At 35.8% G+C, this 18,933-nt stretch overlaps 1 pseudogene; it reads right to left on the minus strand.

Annotated features, from left to right (window-relative positions):
* Window positions 1-2,446: 2,446 nt before the first annotated feature.
* Window positions 2,447-12,467, minus strand: LOC123608881 (annotated as a pseudogene).
* Window positions 12,468-18,933: the final 6,466 nt, after the last annotated feature.

The following is an 18,933-nucleotide window of genomic DNA, read 5'->3' on the forward strand; positions in this document are numbered from 1 at the left end:
TGAGTTGTTTTCACTAGTTACTTAAATATAAACACATTTGCATATGTATGCAATATATATATATATATATCATAGTTAAACATTTTTTTCTCTTCTATGTAATGCTGGTAAAATAAGTGGACATTTATTTAACTATCAAAATTATGCTATTTTATACTCTATATGTAGTCATCAAATCTTCATTTTGATATTTGTTTGGGAAATATTTATTTATTTATCAAAATATTTATCATTTTGATATTTATTTGGGAAAAGCCAATGGACATCTGGTTATAGTGCATACTATAGGAAGTTATAGTGCATATGTGGATTAAAAATACAATTGGTAACAAAATGATTGACCTTGCAGACTGATCTGATGCCAACCACCATGATTTCTCTGTTTCAATATACTGGATGAAGAGTTTTCAAATCACTTAATTTTCAGCTTAGAAAATATTTAAAACTGCTTGAAACTATTTAGGTGAGATGTTATGCACTGTACTAACATGAGGTTAATCTGAAGAGGACAATGTTGAGATGAAAGCATTAATTTAACCTATGACTACACAACTGCATCCACCTCCAATTCAAACTATGTATTTGAACTTCTTCAAATCTACCTGGTTGGAAAGCATCTTCAAAATTGTTTTTTATTACTAAATTTTGACATATCTTCAAAATTCATATTAATGATTTGAGTAATTATATTTTCATACCAATATATGTTTAATAAATAATTTTTAATAAATTTTAATAATAAATTTAATACGTTTTAATAAATAAATTTTTTAATAAAGGTTTAGTTGTGACTAACCTGCCTTATCACAACTTATGACTAAAGTTTTGGAATTCTGTAGCATGGCAATAATTGCTTGTCGAGAGCAATTAAAGAAAAAGACTTTAATGGATTATGGAATGAGTATACACACACACACACACACACACACACACACACTCACATGCACAGAGTTTTCTATCAATATATAACAGATTATCAAAAACTTTGGCACTTACAACTACACCCAAGTATTATCCTATAGTTTTTGTGAGTCAGGAATCTGGGCAAATTAGCTGGATCCTCCTCCTGGGTCTCACAAGGCTGAAATTAATGTATTAGGTGGGACAGAGATTGTCATCTGGGGCTTGAATTTTCTTCCAAGCTCATCCAGGTTATTGGAAGAATTTGGTTCCTTGTGTTTGATTGCAGTCCCCCCACCCCGTTTCCTTCTGGCTGTGAAATCTGGGCTGTTCTCAGCTCCCAGGTGGTACTCTCAGATCCTTGATACACACCATCCTTCATTGCTTTCTTATGTTAAAATCTCCCTAAATTCAGAAGGATGAAGACCTTTGGAAGGGCATGCTAGATTAGTACAGGCCAACTTACATAAACTTCCTTTTGATTAAGTCATCTGATTAGTAACCTAATCAGGGCAATCTTTGTCTCATCATATTCACAAATTATTCCTTACCTCAAGAGGAGAGTAGTCCATAGAGCACCATGTAGGAATCAGACATCTTAAGGCTATCTCTGAATTCTGCCTCTCATATTATAGATGTGATATCGTAAGTCATGAAATACTAGTTACATAGGAAGTCTGCACTCTGCTTTTTACTTCACTGTGGGTTCTACTTTTCTGGAATTCATACTGGAAGATAGATTTATCTTGGCAGTCAGATCTACTTCTCTTTTGATAAATCTTCCATAGTAATATTTTGAAAATGTATATTAAATTACCAAACTCTCCCATTAAAAACACCTTCATTCATGACTCTTTATTTATTAAGATAAAGAAGGCCAGTTATCCCCAAACAAATGCAAAGTCCATATTATAGCATCACTTTCTTATGCCAGGATCTCACCTGCTCTTATCCCTATGCTTGCTCTGGACTGTGAACAGGCTGTGCTTCACCATGGAACACTGCACATGCCATTCTTTCTCCTTGGAGTGTCCCCCTTTCCTTGTTCTTCTAAGTAAATTATATTCATTCTTATTAAGCAGCATCAGTGCCTTGGAGAAAGTTCTCTGATCTCTGTACCTGTAAAATTCTATTAGTAGCTCTTTTCATAGATATTTTCTGTCTACCTGTATGATTATAGATTGTTTTCAACACTAGATTATGACTCTGTTCATTATATCATTAGAGCTTAATAATACTTTAAATGAATGATAGAATAAATCAAGGAAATAATATTGAAAATTAAGAAATCTTAGAGTCTCAAACAATTTTCTGGAAACTTTTTAAATTTGTATTTTTTCCCTGTTGTCAACATTTTATTTACAAGAGGTCGTAGGTTGGTTAGTTATTGGAAATCTATTGGAAGAAGTCAAAAATTAAAATAATTGCTTCATTCTTTATTCCAAAAATACTGAGTCATAAGATCTTTGCAGGTTTTATCTAAAAGAAGGGCATGAAAACTTGAAAGCAGGAGCAGAGAAAGGGGAGTGGAAGCTCAAGAATATATTACTGAGAACAAACTCTGTAAAACCAAATTCATTTATGACAAGTGGGTAGCAAAAGCAAACCAGCCTTCTTCATTTTGTTTCTCAGTCTTTGTTCTTGGATTAAGAGGTGTGAATCACCCAGTTCGTGAGGTAGCATTTAATGGAGAACAAGAATTACTAGCAGTCCCTGAAGATCTTGTATTTATTCAATTAGTAGGAGAGACAGCACTGCATTTTAAGCTGTCGGGGGGCTGTACGTGTATAATAAATACTTAAAATGTCCTCTTTTCTCCTTCAGTCCGTGCTCTGGCTCATGGCAGAATGGGCGATACTGTTGGAGAGAAAAGGTCCAAACCAACAAGTATCAGCTGCTCTGCAAGACTTTTCTATGAGTATCTATACTCTGCTAATTCATTCCTGCAATCTCTTCCTTCATGCTTCCTGGTGGTAGAGATTGTGTTGCTGGAAAATTAGCAGTCATGTCACTTGTATGACTTGTCTCTTATTGAATTCCTGAAGTCCATCCCCTTGCTGTCTTTCTGGCCCAATATTATTGCTCAGATGTATCTTGATACTAAATTCTGCAGTGTCAACTCAACAATTTGTACCATGAAATCCTTTCTTTGTATAGATGCCTCATTTGTTCTAAGCTATGGCCCATATCCCAGTACTAGGGGCTCTTCTGAGAAATTGGGGGTTCTGTCCTGCTAAATGTTTGAATGAGAACTGTGGAGGGTCTGGAAGAGGCTAAAAAAAGGAACCTGAGTTTTGTTCTCCATATCTTCCCCCATATGAGAAACCCTCCACCTCTGAGTGAAGAGGCAACTTCTTTGAATTCTGATTGTGCAGTAGGTAAGGTCTTTTCTCAATTTTGTTTCTTCTCAATTATTTTCATAGTTGGAAGAATTTGTGGAGCAGGACAAGTTTGAACAGTCCTCCTCAATACATGCTGCAAGGGAGAGAATTCTGAGTTGATCTTCTGCCTTGGTGGTGTTATTTGAGCTCAAATACATGTGCTGGAAAATTGTTGGCCAGATCCACACGATCTGGGGGGGGGGGGGTTGGCACCTGGGATAGTTTAACAGCCAAGTCTTCCTGTGGGAATTCAACCACTTCTTCCCCTCTGACCATCGATGGCACAGAGATATTAGCATTTAGAACAGGGCCCTCTGAATTATCTGTAATTCCTACCCATGGATCCCCTTTCTAATGCCTGATTTTCTGTGTTGCTATTTATCAAAGACAATTCTTTATGGCATGTGTGAGTGATGTAAGTTGCTACATCTATTGTGACCATGTACTGCTGAAGTCTTAACCTGGGTAGTATTTTCTTCTCCAAGAAGAATTTCAGGTGTAAGAGTATTAGTGAGCTCATGATCACCTAACACTTGTTGTAGCAGCTGCCTGTGTCTACTTTATGCAGCTGCAGCTCACTCTCTTTAAGGTACCAAATCAGGCAACAGAGGGAGCTCACCAGCTACAGAGTGAAACCTGTAAGACGGACTACTCTGTAGTCCCTTGACTTCACATCCTGTCCACCATTCATATTCTTCCATTTAGTGTTCCACTTCATGTATCATGTGTTTGAGGACATCTAGCCTGAATTTATTGCTATTTGGTAAGTCTGTGGAGGCTATGCTACCTGCTGACATGTTTTCCTTCTGCTTGGAAGGAGCAAACAAATCCATTTTTCCTTTTATTTTATTTAACAACTGTTTTTTGCTTCCTTGGGGTTAGCGCCTGTCCCACAATATAGCTTGAGTCTAGAATCTCAGTAGATTCTTCAGATTGAAGCCTGGTGTGGATTCTCTTGGCAGCACTGGTAGGATTTAAAGCAGCTTTTTGTTCCCCTGATGGAGGGACAGATGATGGAGTTCCTGCAGGGGTTACCTGTGACTGTGTTTCTATTTTTTGCTGAATATCAGTCCACAGTTTAATTAAGTCAGAATTATATTCTCTTAGTTGGGGGAGAAACCTGTCTGCATTCCTATTTGACTGAGAGTTTAGAGTTATCCAGTTCATTCTAACTTTCTTCTGTTACAGTTTCTCCTTCTTCATCATCATCTACTTCATTAGGAGCCTGAGGTTCCATGACAGATTCACTAAGAATGGCCTGGGTGACAGGGTCTTGATTTACCACTATGAGACCTTGTTAAAGATCAGGAGCCATTGTTACATTTAGAAATCCTATGCACCTATGAGAATCTTAGTTGATTCTGGTATAAGTATAATGACAGAAGATAGTTTTTCCTAGATTTCTGTTTTTATTTCTTCTTCTTCTTCTTCTTCTTCTTCTTCTTTTTCTTTTTTTCTTTTTTTTCCCTATACATTTCAGGTATTTATAGGAAAAGAATTACAAGCTGTTGACATAACATTTCTCTCTTTGGACACATTTCAGGATAATAAAAATTCCTCCCATCTTCATGAAGATTTGCTTACGTTCTAGAGTATTAAGAAACTTAGATATACCATCCCTTGAGAGACATCTGATTAGATTTCAGTGTAATAAACCAAGAAGGCCTTCCCCTCCTCAGATCACAAGAGTCTTTGACATTCTAGACCAAAATAAAGTTTTTTTTTTTTCTTTTTCCCACAGGGGCTAATGGATGGAAATACCAGCTATCCAACTTAAGCACTAAGTGTTATAATTTTGGAGTGCCTCTCCTGTGATATGAACTCACTGCATTCCCAAATAATACCTTGTTCTCACTCTGGGCAATTGACTGTGTCCTCCTAAAAGTGTACGTTGAAATCCTAACACCAATGTGATTGTATTAGGAGGCAGGGCTTTTGGGGCGATGAGGTCATGAATGGAGCCCTCATTAATGGGATTAGTACCTTATAAAACAGGCCTCAGAGAGCTTCTTCCCCACTTCCACCGTGTGAAGACACAGCAAGAAGAGAGCTGTCTATGAACCAGGAAGTGGACTCTCACCAAACACCACATCTGTTGGTGCCTTGATTTTGGACTTCTCAGCCTCCAGAACTGTGAGGAATAAATTTCTGTTATCTATAAGCCACCCAGTCTATGGTGTTCTTCTATAGCAGTCTCATTGGACTAATGCACTGTGTGTTCCAGTGAGGATTGGGGCTCAAAGAACTGGCACTAAGACCCTACCCAGGCTGGTGTTTTTGATGTGAGTAATGCATGGCCTGTTTTTCTGCAGTCTGATACTTCTGTCAGGATACACATGAAATTACATAGACTAACTTGTTAACTTGCAAGAAGGGTAAAGTCTCAGACCCTTCACACTTTCTGACTTAACATATATTCCATAAAATATTCTCTACAAACAAAAGAACCTGTTCTACAAAACAGAATTAATAATATCAGTCTGAATAATATCCCTAGTATTTAGATTTGTTTCCTTCAAGATCTTGGTGTCTGTGGTTTTCGGTTTATGATACTATCCAAAAAACAAACAAGCATCTATGGCTGTGGTAAAAATCAACAAACTGTGATTAAGCTGAAATAGCATAAACTACCACATGTATATAATAATCATGCATGTATGCAATGACGTCTCCCACAGATTTGGGGGTTGCATAGGTGGCTGTGGTCAGTGGAGCATTCCTAACCACTTCTGGTTACGCGCTGTCCCATTGGAATTGATTTTTGCTCAAATAAGTCATAAAATACTTGTACCTTAGTTTATCTTTTAACCATACAAACCTATTAATTGCATTCCTTGGTTTATTAAAAAAAAAGACATTGCTGCTGTGGGTTTGATTGTCTTCAATCAGTATCAGTTCTTAGTTTCTCTCATTTTGAAAATACAAGTTCCTCAGTAGGCAGGGGAACAGGTTTGCCTTTCTAAACAACAAATATTTCATTAAGAAATACCAAGATATTTTTGAACAAGTAGAGAAAGCCTATAGAACTCTACTTTACTTTCAAAATTGGTACTATCATCTACAAATGGGCAGATGTTGTCTGAGCATAAGAATATCAAAACAATGATGCCTATTTAAAATGTATTATTCTGTGTTGATAAAGCCAAGAGGATATTATCACTTGTGACATCTGAGCAGAAACAGTATAGCTATCATCATTTAAGATGATGGACTAGATAACTTCTAAGGTTTCTTTCTACTTTAAGAATATATTTAGTAATTGTGTGAGATAATAATACTTTCTGTTGCATCCATTTTGAAATTGTGCACAACACTGATTTTAAAGCATGGTTCCCTTTCAGTCTCCCTATCACAATGAATGGTATCAATATCCATTAAGTTTTACCAACTTAGAAACCCGGCATCATTCTTTTTACCTCTCCTCTATAAATAGAATCCATCACTAAGCCCTTTGATGGATGCTCCAATTTATCCACATTTATTCATCTTCACCACACTAACCTCATGCAAGATATAATCATCTCTTACTTAAACTACTGAATTACTTCTATCTGAACTATAAACATGACTCAGTCTTTAAGATCACAATTTGAGAAAATGCATTTTTAAAGCACCTATGCCAATCTTAGAAAAATAAACATGCTATAAATTCCCACTTCTTTCAGTACCTGCATATGTATGCCAACTAATGCCCAATTCTCATAATGTAATCTAAATAGTGTCCTCTAATATATCCTAATCCAAGCCATCATTTCTTCCTTTTTTTTTTTTCTTTTTTTTTTTGCTGTTCTTGATCTGGGCACTGCAAAAGAAAAAGAAGTTTTGGGAGGGAAGCAGAAATTTTTCTGTGACTTCTTACCAAAAGTTCGTAAGGGTTAAATCTCTCTTTACCAAGAAATCTAATCTTCATATATTTTAAAATTAATGTGAATATTCTGTTCTTCATGGTGGCCCTTTTGGATTAGCAAGTTACATTGTCAAAGACTTTAAGCAACTATGATTTCATAAATTTTATTGGGAAAAAAGTCCTCCAGGTGTGTTTAAGCACTATCCTTTTGTATTAGTTCTTCAAAGGGCATATGTTATAAAAGTTCATTCTGAAATATCAAAAGTGACCATAAAATTTGCCATGGTCATACTTAATTCATCCCAGAAGTGATATGCTTTTGCGAAGTTAAAGTGATAATAGCATATCCTCCTTTTTTCTTCTCAGTGAATGACACTCTAGAGGATATGATTGTCCAGTGATGTCAAAGACACTGAGGCAGTGAAATGAACTTTATCACTCATATCTAATAGAGTCATTGAACTGTATTAAAATTAAACCTACATTTTACTTCCTGGAATAGACAGAGGATGAACAGAAACTGAGCTTCAATAATTCCAATTTTGGAAAAAAAAATAGTTCTCTACTATTTCAAAAAGTTTTGGAGGGCAAATAAACTTCAGATATATTCTTTTTTAAAGAGATGAATCAAATGGGTTATTGCTGGGAACTCTTTTAAACACTAAATTGTAGCTATCCAGTAAGTTAGGAGGTATAGCTTGCAGTTTCTTCCCCCTAACTGGTTTGTTTTGTTTTGTTTTGTTCTATTTTTAGTTAGTCAAATTTCTCCAGGATAAAGATTTTACTTCAAACACTCTTATGTAATTAAGTGTGGCCCTGTGACAAAATTTTGGCTAATAATTAAAGATAGAAATGTCAGATGTCAGCTGCTTGGAATTTCTTCAGTAGTTCACATGAGTGCTTTCTTGTTTTGTTTTTTTTAATTTTTTAATGCTTATTTATTTTTGAAGGAGAGAGAAAGAAAGAGAGAGAGTGTGAGTGGGGGGAGGGGCAGAGAGAGAGGGTGACACAGAATCCAAAGCAGGCTCCAGGCTCTGAGCTGTCAGCACAGAGCCCAACGCAGGGCTCGAACCCACGAACCATGAGATCATGACCTAAGCCGAAGTTGGACACTCAACCGAGTAAGCTAACCAGTCCTCCAGTGCTTCCTTGTTTTATGTGTCTTTTCCTGGCTGCTACTGCTTTTATACAGATGTGGTGACTAAGTGCTAAAGCCTCCATATGTCCCAAATGGAAAACCAATAGAGCCTAAGTATATTGACAATGGAATGGAAGGATGCGGCTTATCTGGGGACTCCATGACACAGAGTTGCCGTACCAGCCCTGGCATGCATACCTTCAGCCTTTATATGAAATAGTGATATACTTATATCATCTCTGGTTTATAACCCTTTAATTGTGGTGTTTCCACTCAACTCTAAACCCAGTGGATAGAGTGACATTTCCTGGGAATAAAGATGTTCAGTCCAGTATAATATGCTATAAATTGCTTGTTACAAGTCTTTAACAAGGTAAATACATAAATAGAAAATAAACATTCAGATACTTCTAGAATGATTAACATTAATATGATGTTTTTATTGTATTTTACAAAAATATTCATCTGCACTAGATAAGAAAAATAATAGAGATCCTTATCACAGATAATTTGAAACTATTAGGCAACATGTATTATGTGTATGTGTGTGTGCATGTGTGTGTGTAATTATTATTTCCACTTGCTAGTAAATACCTAATGGAGGACAGGCTTTATCTGAAGAGCTTAAAATTGTTTAACAGATATGAAGTCATTCTATGTCTGCTCTCAGTTTCTATTGGCCCTGAAAGATGATCAGGAACCCACTTTAGCTACTCTTGGAATTATATTTCTTGCACCAAACATATTCGAAAACCCAGGTATGAAAAATGTGCCAAGCATGTGTGTGAGTATTGAGACTCTTTAAAAAAATTTTTTTTTTTAATATTTACTTATTTTTGAGAGAGAGAGAGAGAGAGAGAGGAGAGAGAGAGAGAGAGAGAACAGGCACGAGTGGGGGAGGGGCAGAGAGCAAGGGAAACACAGAATCTGAAGTAGACTCCAGGCTCTGAGCTGTCAGCACAGGGCCCCATGCAGGGCTGGAACCCCTGAACCGTGAGATCATGACCTGAGCCGAAGTTGGGCACTCAGCTGACTGAGCCACCCAGGTACCCCAAGAGACTCTAATAGAGGTACTATGAGTATCTTTGTGCTAAAATCTTGGTCCTGAGAACATCGAAGTTCAGGATGTGAGGGCATAATGATAGGCCCAACTGTAGAGAAATATCTACCACTAAACAAGTTAACTTTGCCCCCCCCCCAAAAAAAAAGGTCAATATAAATGACAGTTCTTGAATAACCCAAATGGATAGAGTTCAAGGTAAAACATTTTTCTAGAAGTGGAATGCAATTGCTGAAGGGCAGAGAAAGGAGGGTGGAGGAAGGGAAGGACAAGAATGAGGGAGGGAGAGAAAGTAGAGGGGATGGAATTTTTTATATTTTACATAGCTCCTACAAGTGTGTAGTGGGAGTGTGATGTCACACAGGAAGAAGTTTAAATAGGGCAATGGTTAATTTATTATTGTATCATACCATAGCAAAAAGGGGAATAAAACTTAAATGTAACAATCACCATTCTTCTACAAAAAATATATTATTCCCCCCCAAATAGCCTTTACAAAAAGGAAAAGAAAAGCAAGTGATGCCTGCATCACAAACAAGAGAATGTTCTTATTCCTTGTCTTCATGATTTTCCAGGCAACGTGCAATTCATTTCTAATTTGTGGTTTTATTTATTGCTCAATTTTGTTTTTTCTTATTTGCTATTGAAGATTGCTTTAGAAAGTCTATCAAATATACAACTTAATGGGTACTCCAGCTTCTGGTTTTATTGCTGACTATGAACAATACAGAAAAAGAGAGAGAGAGAGAGAGAGAAAGAAACAGTTTTATTATTACCTACGGCCACTTAAAGATAAACCGTGGCTCAGTTATTAGGGGGAATTGGATGTCTTTTCCAATCAGATTTGGAGAGAATGTAATTCTTGAGGGTAAATAACATCTAAGTAAGAAAGAGGTATAAATATAATTAAATTACAATTCTCAAAACAAGTAAAACTGTGATGTTTCTCATGATATATTATACCTGACATATTTTAAAAGGAGTAAAGAGAAATAAAGTTTGTTTAAAACTTAAATAAACAATATACTTGTAACTATTGAATGTGTCTAATACAGCTAATGACTAATCTTTAGTATGTACTTACTTTATTTCAGGTTTTGTATTAAATCACATTAAAGAGTAACAACCCCATTTCATAGATAGGGGCTTACTCTTATTTTATATGGCTTTCACGTAAATAAGTTTATGTTAAACATGGCGGGGGGAAGGGAGGAAAACAGAACAAAACTATATAGTAAGTAATAAAATAATAATAAACAACAATAACAAGAAAAATATTTTAAAAAGACAGAAATGAAAATGTAGAGGAGGAAAAGGTTTCCCTTGATCCTCTTAGGGTCCCTGGCTATACCTGAAAATTAAATTTGTAAAGACAGATTTACAGGAGAAAAACATATGCATTTATTTAATTTATAAGTTTCATATGACGGGACACCTGGGTGGCTCAGTCTGTTGAGCGTCCAACTTCAGCTCAGGTCATGATCTCACACTCCATGAGTTCGAGCCCTGTGTCGGGCTCTGTGCTGATAGCTCAGAGCCTGGAGCCTGCTTCAGATTCTGTGTCTCCCTCTCTCTCTGCCCCTCCCCTGCTCATGCTCTGTCTCTCTCTGTCTCAAAAATAAATGAAAACATTAAAAAATTTTATAAGTTTTATATGACAAGGGGACCTTCATAAGGAAATGAAAACCCAAAGAAACACTTAGACCTATGCACTTTTATGTAGGTTTGATGAAGAGTAGACAGCTGTGAAGGAATATGATAGGGTGAGGAGTATGAGATAATTGTAGCAAGTTTGGTCTGTTTATTTAGACTCTTCATGATGGTCTTTGTCTTCAAAGGTAAGGATTCTCCTTTTCTCCTGGTATAGGGAAGGCACCTCTCATTTGAGAGATTTATGACCCCTGTTTCTGAAGAAAGAACAAGGGGCTGGGAGAGAAGGCCAGAGTGACTCAAACTCTCAAATTCCTTCAGCTGAAAATATTAAACATGCAAGGGTGCAATATGTTGGGGTAATGTGTCCTGGATCCCTTCAAAAATTATATTTATGCTAGTGTTAGGTATATATCGAATACTGGTAAGTGTAACATTAGATTTTTTTTTTTTTTTTTTTTTTTTTTACTGAAATACAGCTGTGATATTGGCACTTCAATTACTCTCAGGCAATTACTATCTATACCTTTTTATGAAAGAATTTTAGGACTCTGAAAGGATGATCAGCTTTTCCTAATAAACACTATACAACTAATCATATTTTAGCAAACTGAAAATATTAATGGCAATCTGCACCACTGTAAATACCAACAGCAATTGTAACACACATCTCAAGCTTGCTCTCCCTTTTGAAGAGTACCTTTAAGAAACATCAGGATGACTGGGTGCCTGGGTGGTGCAGTTGGTTAAGTGTCTAATTCTTGATTTTGGCTCAGGTCATGATCTCAAGTTTCCTGAGATTGAGCCCCCGTTAGGCTCTGGGTAGACAGCACGGGGCCTGCTTGGTGATCTCTCTCCCTGGCTCTCGGCCTCACCCACACTCTCTCTCTCTCAAAAATAAAAACATATGTTGTCAAGATGACAACATCAGAAATAAAAAAAGAACTTAGAAAACCTATGGTATTCAAAAAGAGAAAATTTGGAAAATGCAACTGTATCTAGTCTGTAAATATTACAGCTGTTTCCAAAAGACTGCTGTTAGAATTTTCAAAATATAAGAGCTCATTTAATGCCTAATAATTTAGGGCAATCATCTTGACTTTTTCAGTTCTTTTTTCTCTATCATATTAAATAAGAGATTCGAACAGAAGAAATCTTATTGTGAGTTCAATACTGGAAGGAAGACTATATGAATGAATTTAATTTGCTGGTTAACATTAACAAGTAAATGTTAGAAATGGGCTTTCATTGGTCAAATTTGATACGTTTAAATTTTGTGAATTAACTAAAACATTTTAAAGACAATGCCCACCCTTGCAAAAAAAAAAAAATCTGCTGGACCTGTGGACTATACCTTAAAGATAGTATGTGAGGTTTTATCCTTATGATCCTGTGTTCATCCATTGGTATAGTAATAGTTTTAGTTTTCTGATACTATCAGAAGCTTAACTTACCTATTCCAGTTAACCTTTCATTCAGCTTTTCATCCATTCTACTCAGGAGGTTTAGGATTGTCTCTGAATTGTTCAACACTGACTGAATCATATTAATATTGAATAAATAGGGGACTAATGTTGTTACATTTACCTGAGCCCTTTCTTCCTAGAAATCTTGTTGAGAGACCCTCCCCTCCTCTCTTGTGTTCTGAGAAATGGCTAACTGCAAGGGAGTGACTTTTCTGGCATATTTCAAGAATTAAACACCTCCAGCCTTCAAATAAGACTCACTGTCCTCCTCCATAATCTCCTAATTTCCCTGTGAACCCTCCTTTTCCTCACTAGTCTTTTACAAGTCTTCACTAATGAATGTTCCTTCTGTTACAACAGCCTGAATAAAACCATCTAAGTAATTTGGTCTTTCACAGCACTTTTTAGATTGATAAAGTGAATGGAATTTGAGAAGCGGACATTAGGAAGGTTTGGATATGACAAGGAGAGATAATTTTTAATATTTATAATTATAGTTTAATTTTTGACAATTTACTTTTCTCTCTTTGATATTAGGAAGTTTTTCCTTTTTTTCCTTGACTCTACTACAAACAGGATTGCTTTCATAATGTATGAGGTGATTTGATGATCTAGTTATTTTCTTAGTTTATATATATATTTAAAAGGGTTTTGTTTGTTTATTTGTGTTCTGATTCAGAGCTAGTGCTAATATTCACCTGGGTTCTATTAATATGCCTACATTTCTCAGAGAAAATAAATAAACTTTATGAAAAATGTATTTTTACAATTGCTTCTCTTAAAATGGTTGTATAATAAAAAATTTTTTTTATTTTCTCTGTAAACATTTACTGTGCATACTTGTTATTACAGTTCAAGGGAGCTTTTATTTCTTTTGTTTTATTAACATTTATCAAGGATTAACTAAGGATTAGGCATTGGGCTAAATGGTTTTAGTTATTTTCACAATCCTTTCAGTATACTTACAGTGAGGAAATTCAGGAACAAAGAGGTTAGGTAATTTGCCTACTCACATACATGGAGAAAGACAGAGCCTAGACAGAGCCTGAGTGACCTGAACCCCAGTTGTAACCTCTTAACCACTCAGAATACTTCCAGAATGTTTAAGGAAATGTTTTGTATATTATGGAACTTACTACAAATTAAAAAAAAAAAAAATCTATCTGAATTAAACTAGTAAAAGGGAAGCTCGTTCACTAATTCCTGCTACTCTTATCCATTATTTATAGTTCCAAAGAAGAAAAGTAGACTGGTAAATGCATACAATGATTCTTTTTCTGACGGCCTTCCACGAGAGAAAGGCAGAAAAGATGAATCCTTTGGGATTCGGTTTGGGATTATTTCTGAGCCTTTGAAGAAAGGACGAGCAGAAATACCTTCCTCCTACCAAGATTGAGCAGTGCTAGGTATGCAAGGAGACAAGCGGGAAGTGGTTAGAGAAAGAGCATCTCACTCCAAGACTACTTAGGATCCCTCCGCATGACCTTTTGATACTTACAAATAAGAGTGTCTTGGGTAAATTTTTCTTCATCTCCCCAAGCAGTTTGATATTACCTGATCAACGTCTTTTACATCTGATACTTAATCTCTCATAGCACTTCTCCCGGGTATTATTTGCTTTTAAATGCCTTTCTTCTCACTGTTCTGGATATAAAGAACCATTTGTTGTTTAAAATTATGCTTCCAACACCGATTTGGATTCTTGGCATTATAGAAGGGTTTCAATATTTGACAGATGAATATATTGCATTATTAACATATTACATTTAACTTATCTTCACCCTATAGATTACAGAGAATCATATATTCATTTTAACATAGATCTATAATTTCTATATGCTTACATAATTTCAAGCCAATTGAATAACTGAGATTTTTCTAAAAATTCCTGATTGTTTTCATTGGCGCTGTTTAAATTAATAGCATAAAATATGAATAATAGCATTAGTCCAAAAAAGGTTTTCAGTCCCTAAAATAGTGTCTTTTTATGACCATAGATCTGATTAATTTTGATTGTGAATGTAGATCTAGGAATGTGATATATATATACCCTTTTTTTAAGTTTATTTATTTTGAGAGAGAGAGAGAGCGAGCGCGCGCGCATTCAAGCGAGTGGGGGAGGGGCAGAGAAAGAGGGAGACAGAGAATCCCAAACAGGCTGCACACTGTCAGCAGGGAGCCGGACACAGGCTCCAACCCATGAACTGTGAGACTCTGACCTGAGCTGAAATTAAGAGTTGGACACTTCACTGACAAATGAACCACCCAGGTGCCCCAGTGATATATTAAAGAAATATAATTTTATACACTAAACCATTTGATAATCAACAAATGCATAGAATATTAGACTAGCCATCCAAACATAAGTATTTTATGATTGATTAATCTGCTTCTCTGTTCCTACTCTTCCAGGCAGTAAGTAGACACCGTTGATTTCCTAGGACTTAGAAAAATTAATGTAGCATCATTGTATGTTAAAATAAGGCACCTTTTTACCCTGAAAACACCTTTGCTTTCTTTTTACTACATTCTTTGGTATTACTTTGCTAGTTCAATTCAGTAGTCAAGCTTTTAGTCTCCATGGTTACTTTTGCAAATGTAATTTGGTGAGAAGATGAGAGTAAAAATCAATCAAGGCAGTACCTGGATGTGCAATTTAGCTATTCTCCCTAATGTGTACACTTCATAGCCTGTTTTCTACAGTCCTTTAGGAATTATCTTAATGTTTTAATTGACATCAAACTAGATTTAATATAATCCCTTTTTTCAGTATTTAAATTAAACATAAATTTCCCCCAATAAAAATAATAAAAATAAAAAATAATAAATAATAAAAAATAAAAATAAATTCCCTGTAAGCATCTTCTATACCAGTTAAAATCTAAATATGCCATTTGTATCAGCCAATTATTGTACGTCATTTATATCTGGTAATAGAAGTGAGGGAAAGGAATGGGTTTTGGACTTTGAAGAAACATAGGCATTTAAGTATATATTATTTTTAAAAGTGTTGCAAGATTCTTTACTTCACTACACAGGATTCATTGTTTCACCACTTCGAAGAATGAAGAGGTGGACACAGAATAAAATGAGCAGCAGGCAAAAGTTTATTATAAGATTAGAAAGTAAGAATAGTATTGGGGCGCCTGGATGGCTCAGTCGGTTGAGCGTCCTGATCTCTCATTTTGTGAGTTCAAGTCCTGCGTCCAGCTCTGTGCTGACGGCTCAGAGCCTGGAGTCTGCTTCAGATTCTCTGTCTCCTCTCTCTCTGTTTCTCCCCGACTCAGTCTCTCTGTCTCTCTCTCTCAAAAATAAGAGTAAAGATTTTTTAAAAAATTAGAAAGTAAGAATAGTATGACAGCTCTCTGCAGAGAGGGGACACCAGCAGCTATAGGCAAGGGGCTGTGTTTTTTAGGGTTTGGGTTGGCCTCTCTACTTTCCCCTTGTTCCTTTTCAAGTTCTACCCTTACCAGCTGGTTAACTCTAAATGCCTAGTCATTCCTTTTTGATTGGCTCATTTCCATTGTACAAGGTGGTCTATGGCCATACTACTGTTCCTTGTGGGTCATGTGTTCTATGGTCTACTTATTTTTAGTCAGGTCTTCTGTTTGTCAAATTCCTGAGGGAAACCTGAGGGGAAGTCAGTGCTGTCTGTTACATTTTTAAGAGGAACTTTATGCCTGAGGGAGTTTGCTCGAGTTCAGACTTTCCCAGAAGAAATGTTTTAAAATATGTGTTTTTCCCCACCCGGGGACCTTCAAGCCTTAGCCTCTCCCTTTCTGCTTACTGAATCCTATCTTTCCCTATCATAAAAGGACTTTGACATTTTTGTGTATGGGCATGAAGGATAAAGGATATGACAATTGTGAAATTCCAAACATTCATATTGTATCAAATTGCAACTAGCATAGCATTATCTATATAGAATAAGAACACTTTACATTTTACTATAAGTAATCTAGTATCCATAAGTTGGGTTTTGAGCCAGTATGAGCCAATACTTACTTTCTCATAAGTATTATTTAATAAAATGAATTGTCATAGCTGTACTATGTAATTCTGTTCTTAGTTCTGTGATGGATACAGTATAACCTAAAAACAAAACTGTTATTTTGAATATTGAGGTAATGATGAATTATTAATACATATGAAAGTACTTTATAAACATGAAAAATATTTTTGCTTTTGAGTGAGTGTGCTCTATATGCAAAAAATACTGTTAGTGGTGGTTTTCTTCATGGAATAAAAAACTTTTAAAGGTAATAATGTCGACAAACAATATTTTCCTTAAGTTTCTAAATTGAACTTTCAAAGTTTTGGTGCTTTAGTTATAAATCTCTGAAATAGTAACAGTCCCTTTTAAGGGAGCCCTTGATTAATATATGCTTATATAAATTTAAGCACATTAAATTTCCTTAAATGATCAATCCCATTTTGAACTTATTTAAATTCCCTCCAACATTTTAATCTTCATTCATAAATATAACAACACTTGTGTTTTAAGTTTGTGAAGTAATTATCTTGAGACAGAAAACATTAAAACATTAGCCAACTCTAATAATACATTAAAATTATAAATTCAGTGGTTTAATTTTTAATATTCAAGTGTTGTCCATAATCTTTATCACATTTTCTTTTACCCTGCCACATAAAATTTATTTTTTGACTTTTTTAAAGATGCTTATTTATTTATTTTGAGAAAGAGAGAGAAAGAGAGCAGGCATGCGAGCCAGCACCAGCAGCAAAGGGCAGAAAAAGAGGGAGAGAGAATCTCAGGCAGTCTCTAAGCTGTCAACTCAGGGTCCCATGTCGGGTTCAATCTCATGACCATGAGGTCATGACCTGAGTCAAACTCAAGAGTCAGATATTCAACTGATTGAGCCACCCGGGTGCCCCATTACCCTTCCACATAAAATTTAAAATCTCAAATCAGTATTACTTCCTAAATCTTAATATTACTAGGATCTTAAGGCCGTTGTGAAGAATTTCTAATGCATCAAAATCCATAAATACTGTTCAATTAATTAAAGAAGGAGTCCATTAGACTGAGATGGTTCTAATGTCCTGGTGGCCTACATAAGCAAATCAAAACATAAACCTGTAAATGGCTCTAGGTTATGAAATCAGAGTGCTAAGAACAACCAGTCACAAACAGCCAACAAAGCTTCAAGCTATAGTCAATGGAGTAATTTATTTTGTTTCTGTACCTTCTTTATGTAAGTCTTTCCCCTGGCTCCCTTAGGTGGAATGCTTTTAAACCACTTCTGGTGTGGTGCCGCCACAGTGAAATCTATTTTTGTTCAATTAACCCTTAAAATATTTACTATGTCTCAGTTTATCTTTTAACACTACAAATCTTTTAATTGTATCTCTCAGTTTAATGCAAAAGGCATTGCTGCTGTGGGTTTTTCTCCATCCGCTATATAAGAAGTCTAAGTCTCTTTGAAAATACAAGTTCCTCAGTAGGCAAGGAAATAGGTTTGCCCTTCTAAGTAAACTGGGGATTAGTTCCCAAACTAAAATTACCATCTCAAAAGAATCCAGGATTGGTAAGAATAACTGTGATTGATTATTACCCCAGAAATTTGGCTACATGAAACCAGAGACTACTGTCCTCTCCAGTCTCAGTAATACTGAAACAGATTATAAAATAATGGGGATAGTATAAATATATGACCTACTTTCTCTTGCATCTTCCTTTGTAAAAATTTGCAGCTTTTTGTAATTGGAACAGTCTGCTTATCATATACCCCGTTCACCTAGCTAACTATTATTTCTCTGCTGGGTTTTGGGAGTAAGCCAATAAGTAGCACCTTTCCCCATCTAGTTTCTATGCCAATTAAAAAAAAAAAAAAATAGACAAAGAGAAAGCAGAGGAAAACCAAAGCATTACTTTTCTTCCTGATAAAGTTTATACTGGAGTACATGGATTCAATATGAGAACTGAGCAAGATTGCGAGCTCCCTACTTGATAACTTCATTGACAAAACCACAGGGGAAATAGAATTTGCAGAGAAATAATTACTTACATTAGTGTTTCTCAGAGTTTAACAAGTCACACTAGATATTTTGTTGAAAAGTGGGATCTCATTTGGCAGCTTTGGCTGGATCCCAGATTTAGCATTTCTAACAAACTCCTAGGAAATAGTAAAGTTGCTTGTTCAGGGACTATACTTTGATTACTAAGGTCCTAGACTAAGCATCCAGAAACTTTTTCTGTAAAGGTACAGAAAGTAAGTATTCTAGGCTTTGTAATTCTATTGTCTCCATCACAACTAACTCTGCTGGTGTAGCTAGACAGTAACCACAGTAAATAGTGGAGGAGGCATGGCTGTGTTTCAATAACACTGTATTTAGGGGTGCCTGGGTGGCTCAGTCGGTTAAGCATCCAAATTCGGCTCAGATCATGATCTCATGTCAGGGTTCAAGTCCTGACAGGGGCTCTGTGCTGACAGCTCAGAGTCTGGAGCCTGCTTCAGATTCTGTGTCTC

The sequence above is a fragment of the Leopardus geoffroyi genome, chromosome A1 (assembly GCF_018350155.1).
Source record: "Leopardus geoffroyi isolate Oge1 chromosome A1, O.geoffroyi_Oge1_pat1.0, whole genome shotgun sequence".
Lineage (NCBI taxonomy): Eukaryota > Metazoa > Chordata > Mammalia > Carnivora > Felidae > Leopardus > Leopardus geoffroyi.